Genomic DNA, 16529 nt, shown 5'->3' with positions numbered 1-16529 from the left:
CGAACGCCACCCGAGACGTGCAGCGATCTGCTGAACAACGCATGTCGTGGGGCACTCCCTAAGCGCGACCTGCAGAAGGGGGCGAGTCTGTTCGAGACCACCCAGGGAGCTTTGGCACTTCAGAGCCAACACCAGGAGCTCATGCTTTGAACTCTGGAGGTCCCCGCTGTTTCACTCGAGATGACAGGCATTGCATGCATATATTGTGATTTTCTGCAGGACTGAGCTCCCAAGTAGAGGCCAGGTTGACATCACTTTGGAAACCTTATCCAAGACATCTAATGAACTGCATACAGGAGACTTATCTACGGTAGATTTGGCGTATGGTAAAAATAAACTCCTTAATATAACAAAAGCACTAATCAACGTATCACATATTAGGCCTGCAAAGCGCCAATTCTCTGATGAAGAGGAGTAATACTAGATGGTTCCAGTTCCCTCATTTAACTGTTTACATCAATGGAAGTCAAGGAAAACAAATGCTTACAGAACCACACATGAAAACACACACAAAGGATTTGAGCCAAGGTTTGAGTTCAAATTTGAAGGTAAGAGGAGAAAACTATTCAACAATAAAACAACAACAATACAGCTCAAAACCTCCGGATCCTGCTGCATATTGCTATTGTACTGGTTATGCAAAAACTCTTTTTGGAAGCAAATTATTTTCATTTCCCTTACCATTTAATAAAAATGCATTCAAAGCAAAACACAGAGCCTGATCCTGCCCTTCTGCAACCCCATCAACAACAGCCTTGCCACAGATTCCAGCCAAGCAGGATTTATACTTTCCTGCGGGCCGTGCTCTGAGCCTTTAATTCAATAACACCTTATTCACCAGCTAGCTCAGTGAGATTAGCTGTGGTTTCAAGTATTATTCATTCCAAGCAAAGGGTCTACAAACACTCTCTTGCACTGTATTGCCAGCCCAAAGACAATGTGAATAATTTGGGGAACATTTCCAAAGGCCCAGAGAGAAGCTGAGTATCCCTCTGGAGTAAGATACCTTCCTGGATTTGAAAATCTTCCTTGTAATGAAATAAATACAAGAACTCCATTCTCTTCCTTTCTTTTGTAGATAGCATGACCTAAAAAAGTATTTGCAAACAAGCTTGGAGAAGGGAGAGAGCTCATGTGTTTATTGGATTTTTGTTTATTTTCTGCAGTTATTTCAGAGAGTTTCTCAAAATTTTCAAAGGTCTGTGAATCTTACAAGGCCCATCTTTTCCAAGTGCAATGTCTTTAGTTTCAATTTCTTTTCTTTCTTAGTATATTTATTACACTTATCACAAACTATCTGAATGCCCACACAGTGCTTTAAATGAGGCTGCAAATATCCCCTGGATCACCATCAGTAAAAATCTTCTGCTCCTAAAATAAAGTAAAAGCCAGTGTGACTTTTTGATCTACTATTTGCTATTTTGTAAAACTGCAAGAAAACTTCTGCCTTAAGGACCGAGCCTTGCTCCTTCGGCGGCGAAAGAGACCAAGAGGGGTCTGTGCGCCGCACCGGCGTCGTGCTTGGAGGCAGCGCGCAGGAGGGGCGAGCCTGCCAGAAGTGCTGATTCACTGCAGCGACCAAAGAGGTTGCTCAGTAGCTAGGCTGGTGGGGAGAGAGACAGCACAGAGAGGGATCATCTGGATCGGTGCAAATAAATACATGGGAGGGAATGCCAAAGTTGTTGCAGAGACTGGGTCCCTGAGATGTCAGCCTAATACACGCCTGTAAGTTCATTTATTGGAACAAAACCTGTTAATACAGTTCTAGCCATAGGGGGAAAAAATACTTGCAAATGCACAGAAGTCATGTAAATCAGAACTGCTGCTCTATTTTACAAGAAATTTTCTCCATTAATTAATTTCATGACTTAGAGCAAATGTGCATGGTTGGAAACAGGGGACCCTGCTGATACCAATCTCACGGCATAGGATACTTTCGTTTTCCTCTCTGAGATATATAGCAGATGTACTCCCTGGCTCAAATCCAGGTGCGGACTAGGTGCTTTTGTGGCTAAAGCACTGCCTTCTAACCTGGTTAAGTCTACTAGGAACTTTTCTGGTTTGAGGCTGCAACATACCACATTAAAAAAACAGGATTTTAAAATCCAAATTCTCAGACCTGTCACATTTATAATTAGAACTATCTGATAGTGATCTGGCATTAGTGTGAGGTAGGCACATATCACAGAGGGCCAAGCAGACAAACTAAACTATTTCTCACCCTTAAAAAGGGGATTCTTCCAAGTAGAAATGTCAGTACAGTCACAAGGGCTCAGTGCAAAAGTAGCACCTCTTCATCCTCATACCTACTCTTAGAAAGTCCCGCGCTGCTGCTAACTTAAGCCCAGTAGACCACACCACCCACCAAAGCCCTGACAACAGCTCTGGCTCCCCATGCTAAACCCAGAACCTCTTTTGAGCAGAGAATGATTTTTCTGGAGGTGCAGGTTGTTTGGGAGCTACCTGTAACACCCCAAAACCGTTCATAAAGAGAGAATCTCTGTTAATATTACACGTGAAAAGAGATGCCCCCACACTGAAAAAAATGAGGTTTGATAAAACAGTTTGTCACAGAACCACTAGATGCAGAGCTGGTTGCAAGCGTAACCTTTTTATGTGCTGATTAAAGTTTTTTTTAGGTTGTCTGCCCCCATATTGGAGAAAAAGAAAAAGGGAGAAGGAAGAGAAAAAAGGAGGGAGGGAAAAAAGAAGGGAGGGTACACTATTGTAGCTACAAACCAGCAGCAGACAAAATGAGAACGGCTGTAAGGAACCTGGCAGCACCAACTTGTTCAGTGAAACAACAAAAAAGAGCCTGGAAGACAAGAGAAACCCAGAATGCAGATACTAAGATACCTTTTTTTTTTCCCCTGGAGGAGGAATTATGATGCCAGATTCTGGTTGTCTCTTAATACCCACACCTGGCTAAATACAAATGAAATTAATTTTACAGCTGCAGTCTTTCCACATTTTGCACATGGTGATTTGCTGAAAGAAACCCTACCACAAGGTGTCAAAAAGGAACATAAAACATAACGTGCCGTATTTTTTGAGAGACATCAACCGTAATTATATGAAACCTAACAAAGCTGCTCGAGGGAGAGGTGGATGGAGCTGCACAGCAGAGTGCCTGGCCCCCCCATGCAGAAGGCGAAGCTCGATCCAAGCGAGTACAGTGGGAAGGCCACAGGGGCTCACACATATCAAACAATAATAGTAATATGCCTCCTCCTTCTGCCATCCGGTCACTGAAATCAGTGTGAAAGCAGCACGGAGATGAAAATGCTATGGTCATGGATTAAGCTAGAGCTTCCTACATGACCCGAAATGACAGCCATCGTCCCTCATCCCTCTTACTTCCACATGACAACCCTCATCCCTCTTATGTCGCAAACTGCATCACTGGTCTTGATTTACTAGCATAGTATGGCCAGTCCTCATTCCAATGTATTTAGTTTTTCTCGAAAATCAGTAGAAACTGTGCATAACGCAGACCTGATATTAATGCACACCTGTGGCTAGCACTGTGTCAGTGCTGTGTGAAGAGATGGTGATATTCCTCCAATAAAATAGGAAAATTTTCAGAAGACTACATCTGAGAAACAAGGTGTGATACTTATTTCAGAGTTAGGGTAAGAGTAGTTTAACCGGTCAGTCATTACCTTCCTCACCCCATGCTCAGACTCTGTCAAAGTTTCCTGTTTTAGTGCTTAGGAGAATGAAAAATGGCTCTGTCCTTTAGTCTCTGTACTACACCTACAAAAATACATCTCCAAGAAGTAATATTTTCCCCATTGCTTTCTGCTGGTGAGGCTCATATTATTAATGTACTTGGCTTTCCCTCCTGGAGCCAGGCATGCTCATACCTGAAGGGGGCCCTCCAAACTGGTCACAGTTGTGCATCAGATCCTTTACAACACAAAATCCACAATTTCATAACACAGACCAGTGCTAAAGAAAAATCCCTTTTCTTGATATTAAAAGGGCAGCTTGCTTTCTGGTACTTTACTTGGCCCCATATTAGCACAAGCATGATAAATTAATGGCTATAACTACGTTCTAGCACCAAAACGCCCCAATCTTTTAGATTTTGCCCTTCTTTGAAACTACAGGGCTGTACACTGCTGTTAACGTTTGGAAAGATATTACCCCTTTGAGAAAGCAAACTATTATAGAAGCTTTCCTGGATAAACTAGGGGTAAACTATGAAATGTGAACAGATGTCTTTCAAAGTATGAAGAATGACAACCAATCTTTACAAATACGCTGAAGAAAACTCTTTGTAAGGTTGGTTGGGTTTTTTTTTGCTTTGGTGTTCATTATTAACACTTGGGCTTGCACCTGATATTAATGCCTCCCATATTTCTCAGCTCTTGTGTAGAAAACACAGCACAGTCCTATGGCTGCGGCATTTTGAAGTCTGCACAACATGCTGTACATGCCATTGCTTGACATTTTATTGACAACAAAGGCCCGCAGCACAGCAGCATTTTTAGAGACAGGATTAACATAATGAACTCCATCTCCATGGGTTTTTCATGGCATTTCTTTATATGTAAGAGCGAAAAAAGATCCAAACCAGAAACAAACATTTTTTCTACTCTTTTAGGACACAGTCCCGTCAGAAATAATGGGATTGTACAGTCCTAAAGGAGAGGAAAGTCTGTAAGTAAAGGAGCGCATTTGTACTTGGAAGGACACTGTAACTGCTGAAGAACTAGGGAAAAAAAAAAATACTGACGTTTCTACAAGGCAAGAAGAGTCCAAGTGTGGGGCTAGTACGGCATTATAGCTGATAGCATAACCTCCATCCTGAGACAGCAACATGAACACCACTGAGACTTCTACATGGGATCTCCTGCTGCCCAGGGACAGGCTGAAACAGCCCATTTGCAGCAATGCAAAACATCAAGGTTTCAAAACTCCTAAAACTACATGAACAAAATCCAGCAGAGTTTGCCTAATCTCAGTCCCAAATCAAATGGTCCTAGTGCCTGGGCAGCACTCACAAACACAGCCACTGAACTCAGCCTAGGTTTGCCAGATGCCCAGCCCACGTTTGCAGGACGGTCCTAAGCGCAGGGAAGAGAGTAATGTCCTGAGCAAGTCATCAGCAATTTTGTCTGCAGTGCTCTGATCTTCCCCTTTTAAAGCTTCAAGAAAACTCTTCAATGAAAAAGGGTTTGGCAGAGTTTCCACCTCTTCTCGGCTGGACACGCTAGCCAAGTCTGAAGCATACAGAGCTCTGCCTTACTTTTTTTTCCTGGTACGTAAGTAAAACTCCACAATATTAATGGTTTTTACTCCGTGAAATGGAGCAATCATACAGCCATCAGCCCAGCCTCACTGTAGCTACTAAAAAATTAAGTTTAGACAATTAGAAATTACAGTTACTGCTTTGTGTGAATTTTCTCTCTTCTGGTCTGTCCCTTTCTGAAGTCCTGCATCCCAGACTGCCTTTTTGTAGCCTACTACTTAGGTATCTACATCAGTAACTTATTCAGACCCTTTTGAGGATGACAATGGAAGAAAATGGCAATTTGTTATGACCTCAAACAACAATTTAATGAAATTAATGTTGCAAAGGTGGCTTAGTAAGAGATCAAAGAAGAACCAAGCAGTAAAAAAATCGCAATGGCCACCAATTGCAGCAATAACCTGTCTGCAGATGAGTTGTTGGCTTTAAGTTAACACATTATATCCACTTGGAAATTGAAGGTGCAAACTCAACATGCCAACCGCTTACAAAAATGGGGGAAATGTCCCTGGTCACTGTGAAAGTAGAGGATATTCAACACCTTTCCTAAAATTCTTGGCAACTTGCAGAATTTCTCTGGGAAGTTCTGAGGTACTTTCTGTAAATCAAACGCATTTGTAGCCCATGCCCAATCCCTCCACCCTGGTTCACAACCTTTGCTTAAGGAACAGAAGTAATCTACATTGTGGAAGGAGGCTGCACTCATTTTCCTAACGGACTTCTCCGTGACCTGACCCGCAGTTATATAAGAGAGGGAAGCATGGACAATTCATTCTTAATGCTAGCTCAGTCCTGGCCTCTCCTGGGCACTGGCTGAAAATAATACTAAACCATGCTGAATCATTTACAGTAGCTTTATGATGTGGATTATAACTCAGAGAGGACTGACCTGACCCCATCACACTCGTTTCATGCGGCAACACAAACTGGACTCCAACCAGAGTCTAATGAATGCCACCCACATTGGCACCAACAGAAATCATGCATTCACGTGGGAGGCTCACACGTAGAATAAAGTTGCTTTAAATTTATACTTGTATTAAACCTACAGTAATTGCCATGTCCTTGCCTCTTCTGTCGGCATAGGCAGTCTTTAAAACTATAAGCTGCCCAGACGTATATGCAGTTTTTTATTTCAAGCAGCTTCCCCACTCTTACTTTCAGAATGATGCTAGCCATTAGGAGAAAATATTTTGTTAATTAATGTTTCCAGCAGTCACACAGATTTTTAATGCCTTTGCTAAAATAATAGTCCTTTATTTTGCATCTTCCTCCAGACAGATTCTGGTCACAAGGCACGGGAACAATTCACCTCCTCTCAGACACATGAGATCCTGTGCCACAGTGCAATGCAAAAATGTGAGCTTCTCAGTCATGCAGGACCTGGTCATATGGCTGCCCACTGAATTCCTTCTCTTTCCACCATCATAAAAGGGAGTACAAGATGCTGTTGCCATTTATATTCCACTGATTACACAAGCTATTTTCATGGCAGGACTCTGCTGCTGCATTCCATCTCACAGGCTGAACAGATTGAGCTTTTTTAGTGGATTCTGTTAAAATGGATGTAGGTTCCGATTGGACAAATTCATCAGGTAGGGAGCTTTTACAATGAGCCATTTTAAGGTAATCTTTGTACACATCCTTTTCAAACAGCTTGAACTCTTTGAACGATACAAGAGTGCAAAAACAATAGTGGCTGTGAGTGGAGAAGAAATGTATAAAAAGCTGGTTTTGTTAAATGTTAACCTAGAAAACTAAACCCTGTCTGATTTTAGATTAGATTTTTCTACATGTATTCCCATCCTTCCTGATTTCTTTCTACAGATGTGCTTTTAAACTAAGGGAAACAAAGGTTTTAGTTGCGGGACACTTTCATTTTTACTCATGAACTGTCATTATCAATCATTTATGTTTTCTAGTGAACTCCCACACTAAATAAAAAGCGAATTTAAGAATAAATCTTTTAAAAGGAATCAATTTGCTGCACATCAATCCCTGCAGGCCATGTGCTCATAAGTCAATAGTTTAAAATGAAAACATCTGATCAAGGTAATACACCTGTTAAAGGAGCATAAAATTCCAAACCCAGTGGTAAAATATAAAGATTATAAGCCTCTTAAAGGAGCCATCAAAGTAAACTATTACACAGATACATCTGCTTCACACCAGCACCCGTTCCATCAGTGCCACTCACGATAAATGAGCATTAGGACAAACATTTCATAGAGCCTCTGCAGAAAATAGTTTTTTCTGAACATGAGTAATTCAGCTTAAGAAAAGAAGAAAGTAATGGTTTAGCCTTCCATGCACTTTCTAATTAAGGGTCTCCAAGCAATGCAAAATATTAATGATCTGAGCTCATCAAAAATCTGCGCGTTAGCAATTTATCAGTCCTGTTTTACAGACGGAGCAACTATGATACATGTAGGCAGGGTGAACTGACCAGCATGCCCGAGCGCGTTCAGAGCTGGCCTCGAGCAGCGACCAAAGCTGACAGGGAGTTAGTACTATTGCTGTTACTATGCCTATTACTATTACGCAGTTCAATCAGTTGTTCTCATTTCTTACCCCGGTGGCTCTACTTTTCACAGTTTTGCTGGAGGAGGAAGCAAAGCCCCACGCCAGCATGGACATCCTTGTGTTTTTGCAGTCATCCCACCGCGAAGCAATACAAATACCACATGGATGCTCTCTGCCAACAGACTCACTCGTGCATGTGCTGGCCGTAGAACTAGGGGTTTTTTTGTTTCTCTTTTGTTTCCTGCTTTTTTTTCTTTTTTTTTTCCAATTTAAACAAAGAGTGCTCAGGGCCCCATCTGAGGGATTTTTGAGACCCTTCCCAAAAGCTGCCGGGCCTTTCGAGTCTCACTTGTAATTAGTCTCAATCATGTTTTGTTGTCCTTAATCTTTGTGATCGCAGTTGGGTTTGGCCCAGAGTTTAAAATGGAGGCAAGGGTTGGTGCCAACTGCGTGTCCCTGCTCCAGACTTTCTCAACCTTTCTCCCTCATCTTTTTTTTCCTGAGGCTGAGGTTTTGCAGACATGAGAGGAAGAGAAATATGGTCATGCTGACAGGGCCAGGGACGGGCATGACTTCTCCTTCACACAACACCTTTCTGTTGGGCTTCCTCCCGGTTCCCAACCGAGCCAGCGGCCAAACCTCCCCTGGCTTCACAGCCAGGGGAAAGGCTTTCACACCCCCGCTAACGCCGATTTCACTCTCCCGCGTCTTCCCTTCGCGCAAAGCGAAGTCGATCCCAATGCCTAAACTTTCTGCGGCCCTGCTGCCTGCCCACGGACGCCGGTGGGGCAGGGCACAGGGCGGGCTGCAGGCAGTCCCCGAGGGGGGACAGCGAGCCCGCGGACGGGTGGGCCCGCCTGAGGAGGGAAGCCACGGCCCCCACCCCACCAGCCTTTCACTTTTTGCTCCAGAGGTCGCTGGTGTAACGTTACCCCCGGGGTTACCACACGAGTAACGCTACTCATGTGACCAGAGTCTCCAGGCGTGGAATTTAAATTCTTCACACCTTTAACATTACCCTGCGAGGGAGAGACGCCATGGCCCCGGCCCCCTCACCCTGCCTGAGACCGCAGCCCCGGGGCCAGCACGCCGCGCTTCACCGGGAGCTCAAGCTTTTTGGCCCCGGTCCCCTCACGCACGGCATTTAACACAACTGTCACAGTGGTTTAACAGTCAGGGCCACTGTCACGCTTTATATAATGCCACATTTTTGGCATTGTTTTCGAAATGCCCCACGCAGGTGTCAGCCTGTTTAAAGGGTACAATATGTGTGCTCGCCTCGCCTTCCCCGTCAGCGCGCAAATCGTTACCTCTCGGAAAGTATCGCCTTGGCGCTGCTGACATTTATGTAGAACAGTGAGGTCTATTTTGCCAGCTATGACTTCAGCGCCGTTCTCAATAACTTTAAAGATCAACCATAACAAAACAAAAAGTCTTCTGAATTTTATTGGCGCTTGCTGCCACAAGAAATACGAAATACAGGCACCTGTCACAACTGATCCTTTTTTTTTTTTTAAAAAAAAAAGCAACCATAGCTTGCAGAACTCCTCCTGTAAAGCCACATTAAAACAGAGGAATAATTAAAAGTCTGGTGCAAAATGTGGCACCCCAGGCAAGCTCGGTGACAGAGGTGACTCCCGGGCAGCGCAGGGTGCCCGCTGCGGGTGTCGCTCCGAGGCAGAGCTGCCCTGGAAAGAATGGGTTAATATCAGCCACGTGTTATACTCAGCGATGCCTTAAATAATCATCACATGGCTCCTGTAATCTGTTCCATGCTGTCAGCACCGGGTTAGTCATAATAATATCAGATAAGAGCTGTTCAAAGTGACATACTAACCAACATGAGAGCCACATGACTTTCTGGCTACATGGCTGCCCTTCACCTGAACTTCGGCTTAGATAGTTTTACCCCAGCACAAGGCGCGCGGGCGTTACAGGCCGCTTCCCTGCGCCGGCGGTGGAAAACCTCCTGCCCCCGTAAGCACTCCGCGGCCCGTCCTCTGCGGAGGGGAGGTTCGGCTGCTGGGGGCACCCTCTGGACACCCCCCTCCATTTTTTATAAGCTGGCTCCGGGGTGAGGGAAGCACTTCTGGCGGGGGGCACGCGGGGTGACTTTTCCTTTTTTGACCAGTGCTTCCTGCCTCTCCCCTGCCTCCGGTGCTGCAGGGAGGCGTGAGCTACCCTGGGCCAAACGGAGGAGCAGAGAGGCAGGGGAGAGGCAAGGCAGGAGGAGGGACCCTGGCTGGGGAGCAGGAGGGGGGCAAGGGCAGGAGAGAGGTACGCAGAGGGGAGCGGGTGCCACGGGGAAAGGCGGCAAGGCGGGGAGGATCTGCGGCAGGGCAGGGGCAATTTGTGGTGGTCAAAAGAAGGCAAGGAAATGCTAGAAACGGAGAAACTGGTGTGAGAAATCGAGCTAAAAAAAAAAATAAAGGGTTGTTGCAGGCCTTGGGGGACACCAAAAAAAATGACAAGGTAAGAAAAGTCAAGAGCTCCGGCTACAAATCCCTAGGCTACTCTGAACCCACTCACAAGGTGCCCATGGCCAGCCCCAGAGACAAGGAACAACCTCTTTTGTACCCTGTGAACCACAACTCGTACCCACCATGTAAGAGGCTAGGTCAGCTCAGGGGGAGTTAATGTGATCTTCCCATACAGCTGTCTACTGTTTTATACTTTTTCTTTTAGGTGAGGGAGCTGCCTTTTTTGTTTGTGGGTGTAAAGTTTCCTGCAAAATGGTGCTTTGGCGTTCCATGTTGCTAAATAAATACAAATAATTCATAACACCATGCCCAATCCAGCAGCAGGTTATGAGCTGGTGCTGAGCAAACCAGGGAAATGGTACAAATATCCCGTTTAAACAAGAGGTGAAGGGAAATGCTACAAGAGACGTGAAGACATCCTTCGTGACAAGGATCATGTTACCCTGCCAGAGCTCCAGCGGTACCAGACTGCTCACGTCCTACGCTCCGCTCTCGCACTCTACTAGCGCACACCTCCGCAATACGGCGAAGCTCTGGCAGCTGCCAGCCTGGCTGCGCGGTGCGGAGCAGCTCTCCGGAGGAGGCAAAGGGGACAGCTGGATGGCCAAGAAAGGAGAAGAGCTGTGCAAGGCTGGTGCAGAGTATCCGCTTGGGGAGAGGGCAAGGGGAGGGAGCGGAAATGTAGAAAGGGACTGCTGTGTGAAGGAAGGGAATTCAAAGGGAAAAAAGGAAAATGAGTGCAACGAAGGCAAAAAATATGAAAGGGAAACGTAGCGTTAGAAAGAAGTTAAAAGAAAATGGACAAATAGCGACAAAATTTATTTTGCTTTATTTTCCGGAACTACCTCTGTCCTTGTAAACTGCAGCACACTCCATCTGTACCTCCTAAAACAGCAAGTTTTGCCCCCTGAAGAGGCAGTCCTGATTTTGAATCTTACTGCTAAGTGTCCGGTGAACGTTAAATCTCTGTAACATTAAACTGCTGCTGGGCACCTAACATATCTTGGATATTATATATATTATATGGGTATATACATACCCATACCTTGGGTATTACACTGAAGGAAGAGAGGAAAGGGGTGCTCACATTAAGGCTTACATAGAGAGGCTGGGCTACCTACTGTCAGTGGAGGTAAAGAGGCACCTCTTGGCTCAGTTAAAACCTGAATCACTTTATGGACATATCTGTCTCATTCTCTTCACTGCACAGCGAACCGAAAGCAACCATGCTCTTAAGCCCTTAAATTAAGTGGGATAAATCTAGGTGCATAAATTTGTTTCCTAAAATGAGGTGGCCCCAGTTCCTGCATTGTTCTTGTGAAGAATCCCCTCTAGGATATAGTCCAGATACTGTGGGGAGACTGGTGTCATCTCAGGACCCAGCACCCTTTTTTCCTACCTAACTGCAGCCTGAGTGTGTTTTCTCTTCTACTGACACATGTCAAAACCGGTGTTACACAACAGTGAAGTGGCTTGAAACTGTTCCATGCTTTTTTAAGACCTCTAGCCCTAGGCAGGGCTCTGTGATGCACTCACATCTCCCTCCATGAGAGGTGGAAGGTATGTTAGCCCTCTCCTCTCACTGAGATGTGCAGAATTTTGTTCCAAACTACGCCATTTATTATTCATTATTATTTAATGGGACCAAAGAATGCAATATGTGTAACCAAGATATATGCCAAGTAATGTTCTTTCCTTTAATGGCTGGATCAGAAGGAAGTTTATGAGGCTGGTGCTGGCTCAGTCAGTAGTGGCATTTGCCCCAGATCCTCTGCAGCACACCTTGCTCAAGCACGCTGTTTTAAAATCTTGAAAATTACAGACCAAAAGGTGTGCTAGGCATCTTACATTTTGCCTTCATGAGCTTTTTTCCCCTTCTCAAATAAATGTTTTTGGAAGACATTTCTCTAAGCCAACTTGCTGTAAGTGCTTAACGTAGCATCTCAGGTACTCAAAAAGCAAACAGTCCTTGGAGAACACTCTTCCTGCTCTGCTGTAAATGCATGCAGTGGGTGATGGAAAGGCTCTTAGACCTGCCAGAAAAGGGATGATTTCCTGATTATTCTCCTTTAGTCACCAACTGCTTCATCAACAACCAGATATCCCCTCCCTCCCCGCTTCCCTCCCCGCCTCAGCCCCCATAAGATTTGTAAATGTCTCTGGAAAAGTTGTAAAACTAGCTCTAGTAGGATACGCATTCCCACTAACGCTGAAGACTCTCGACTGTGATAATTTAGCAGATCATTAATCCCACTCTCTAAAGGAGGCTGTAAAGCAGAACTAAATATGCAAATCCTCTTGTGCTTTAAACTTGCATCTGTCTGTCTGTCCATCCAACTATCTATCTATTGTACTGGAAATCTCCTAAGATCACGCTGTATTCTAATCCATTAATGTAGCTCAACAGGAGCATACAAGATTAAGTAAGAAAAAAAAAAAAAGATGTAAAAATAATGTGGAGGCCTCAGTACAGTGGGCAATCTTGCAGACTTTATGATCTCCACCACACGTGCAGAAAGGGGGTGCGCGCAGCAACGGGGGTTAGTAAATTAGCCTTTTATCACCACCCACTGACATTCAAGCACTGATTACTGTCAGGCACAAGTGCAAATGAGGTGGGTGGCCTCTTTCTAGTCCACTTCACTGCGCTGCAACGCAATCTGGCATGACCTCCAATTCCTATTCAGGACAGGGAACGCTGCGGTGTCAGGGGGTTTGGGTATTCTGGCATGGCTGCAGGTGGTATGCTTGCACAGTAACTACCCGCACAGTGCCTGGGGCTAGACGTTTTGCTCACAGGAGCAATAAACTCTCAATCAAATGTAACTAAGGGTATGATTTATCCATTTGCAGCTATTCTAGCATGGAACTATTCCTGCTTTAACTTAGATTCTTTTAGGTTTTTCTTCTGGCTTTAAATCAGAATCCTAAATGAACATTTAAAAATGTAATGATCTTTGCTCCTTAAAAATTGCAGTATCAACGTCTATGGGGCACCTTCACAGCGAGCACTGCAGTGATTTTTAAGATGCAGCACAAATGATAGAGTGCTAACAAATGCGAAGTAACATTGCGGGTGAAAACTCAACAAGCAGCCCTGGACCCTACAATACGTACGCAAAGTGCAGGTGGAAGGAATGTCCCCCATCTCCTGAGCAGTTCTGCAGAGCAAAATACGATAAAAAGAATACGCAAATCTCACAGACCCTAACCCAGTGGAAAATACCAGTTCCTGCTCGAACCATCGGAGCTCTGGAAGGCAAGAGATGCCTTATTTCTGTTCAGGGGAAAAAGGGGCTCTGTGCAGATGGGGAAGACCCAGCTTCAGCAGTTTGTGTCAGGGAATAACAGATTTATTCTGGGTTGGAAAGCCCTGTGGGGAGTTTCAGCAATCTTAAGGCTGGAACTAACACTATCTCTCCAGCAGCCACAGGACTCCGCTCCTGTCTGGAAGTGCAGCTGATGCTCCCATATGGGATTTAGCTGCTGGCAGAGAAACTCTCTGATTTGCTGCAGAAATCTCCACTCTCCTCTTGTGTGTACTGTGAAGAGAGCTACTCATCTAGGGAGACCTAATGGGCTGTATCTGCCTCTTACGCCTTTAAAATCTTCCTATTCCCTCACTGAAAAGCTCATGCCCAGAATATTCCTCTGAGAGGCCTGTGGTCTAAGGGACTACTTGGGCTTACAGAAGGTTCCTTTCTAAGGACCACTTCTGGCTTCCCATTGTCCCAGTAGAAACTGGCACGGTCCTATATGGAGCTAGCCACTGGACTTTGCACATCAGAATGCAACAGGATGATGGCTGAGACCTGTGGATATGCCCTGGTGTCTTGAACACGGCAGAAATTACCTACACATGCCATGGGGCATTTGTGTGCACGTGTAGGCACACAGGAACTTGTGTATTTTCTTTATGTACTCAGAAACTTGCGAGCACTCCAGAAACCAAGCAACATCATCTGAACCCTCAGCTAGACTTTTTCCTTCTCTCCAGCCTGCTACAGGCAATTTCCTCTTCTCACTGTCCACGCCAAGATCTCCCAGGCCCAGCTCAGCTATCTGGGCTAGCCCAGGAGCACGATCTGCGGTGCCCACTGGATGGTCCAGTAACCACTGGGTGATGGGAGTAGAGCAATACTTCAATCATTTCATGTCAGATACATAAGACAACACAAGCAACTGCTTTACCTTGGCCTAGAAAGGTACACAAACAAACGTGGAGAGCTATTGTTTCTGCTACTGAAACCAGAGATGAAAGTAAGTAAGTACACAAGCATTGGCCTTTGGCATATTGGCACTTCCATCTAGTGCAGGGGGACTTGGCTTTTGGTGAAGATGTTTGATGAGACAGGAGAAAAAAAAATGCATATATAGATTTATACGTATCTATAAACACACGCAAGAGAGGCAGCTAGATCCACGAGTAAGAAAAGGAATAGTAGAAGCAAGCACTATAATTAGTTTTGAAATTAATTTCAAGATAGAGCACGACAATAATGCTAAACCAGCTCCTTAATCTCTGCTCCTAACAATGTGGCAATTCTCTTCCGGTAACCCCGTGTCTCGCAGGTCAGGAAGCACTGGGTTTTGTCATCAGCATCGAGGTGTTAACTCACATGGAGCTACAGACCTTTACACCTTGTATCTACATATACACCAAGAAAAAAATAGCATTTGTTTACTAAATAACTTGGACCTCAAACACTTCAAACCCAAGGCGGGGGGGAGGGAAGGGAAGGGAAGGGAAGGGAAGGGAAGGGAAGGGAAGGGAAGGGAAGGGAAGGGAAGGGAAGGGAAGGGAAGGGAAGGGAAGGGAAGGGAGGAGAGGAATATCTGATACGTAGGTATGCATATCTTTTCTTCTGCCAACTGAAATGAACTGGCAATAGAAATTAAACCAAAGCTGCAAATATTCAATGCCTAAATATTATTATAGTGTCTTATATGCCTGGGTCTATTCCAATATGAAACCGCTCCAAAATTAAAAATAGGAACAATAGGGGCTTTAAAAAATGAATTCCTCACTCACAATGCATACAGACACATTAAGCTATTTATTTTTATGATATGTGTCAGTTCTGCATCGAGAGACTTTCACAAATACTCTGAATGTGTCCCATGCTCTATTACATGCACTGGGTATTCAGAAGAACAGGAGTTTGCTAACCAGACACCATTATAACCACAAGAAATTATAGGGGGGGGGGGGGTTTCTGCAATAGTTTAACATGATTTTAATTATATATGAAGAAAAATTTGAATAAATAGCTTTATAAAAAACCGCCATTTGCTTCAGTAAGTGTTTAGCTCTTTTCCTCAGTAAATGAATCACATCCATCCAAATTTCAGGCTCACAACAATGAGCTGCTCAAGAATACAACTCAACCTATTCTGCAAGCATCTTCTCATCACTGAAGACCAGGACTTTACAAAGGGGACAGCAGAAGTAGCCAAGCAGTCTTACTCTGTCTGCTATCTACAGGATCATCCCCAAATTCAGCTTCTTGCTGTTTGTGAGCCACAAGCATTGTTTTGAGGAGGCATTGTACAGACTACTACAACATACTGCAGAATGCTGCATGCTGTATGGCTGAAAGTGAAGCAGAAGAGCTAATAATTCTGCTCTTACAACACCAGCATAAAATGTACCCCTGCAAAGGGAAAGATTAGCATTAATTGCCTGTTGTCAAATTCATCATTTTCCCCAATTTATTAGAAGTTTTGTGCATTGCAGCACCACCAGAATAAGTTTGTGAGTACTGCAATACACCAATCTTTATTCTCCCTTTGGCAAATTAATGCAGATATTTTGCCTTATGATAATTCCTAATTAATAAGAGGTTTAGGAAAAAGTGCTACTCGTTTGGAACTCCAGTGCTACTATTATTCATTTGAAATTCAACTCTTAAGTTAAAAAAAAAAAAAAAAAAGAGATTAAAAAAAAGATATGCAGCTCTCTCTTTACTACATCCCATTTATTGCAAGAATACTTAATATTAGTAAATTGGTCCCTTTGGGAATCTAAATGTAGGCACATATAATAATGCATGTTGAAAACCGTAATTCTATCATAATCACTTCTCATTTCAGGTTGTTGGGTTTAGTTGTTCTTTTTTTGGGGGGGGTGTTAATTCAAAAAGGAGGCTTCCTCACTGAAGATTTACAGTGAGATTTGGGTATTTACATAAACAATTTATGTTTGGAGTGAAAACTCATTCATGCAGAAATAACCCTTTCATATATGAAATTCTTACGTGTAAAGCTAG

At 44.1% G+C, this 16529-nt stretch overlaps 1 protein-coding gene across 2 annotated transcripts in view; it reads right to left on the bottom strand.

Moving 5' to 3' along the window:
* PPARGC1A (PPARG coactivator 1 alpha) overlaps window positions 1-16529 on the bottom strand; it is a gene marked incomplete at both ends in the record, with an annotated part of 170139 nt that overhangs the window by 79579 nt on the left and 74031 nt on the right. The window lies entirely within an intron of this gene.

This window comes from Phaethon aethereus, assembly GCF_964289735.1.
Source record: "Phaethon aethereus genome assembly, chromosome: 4".
NCBI lineage: Eukaryota > Metazoa > Chordata > Aves > Phaethontiformes > Phaethontidae > Phaethon > Phaethon aethereus.
This window is presented reverse-complemented; position numbering and strand designations above follow the sequence as displayed.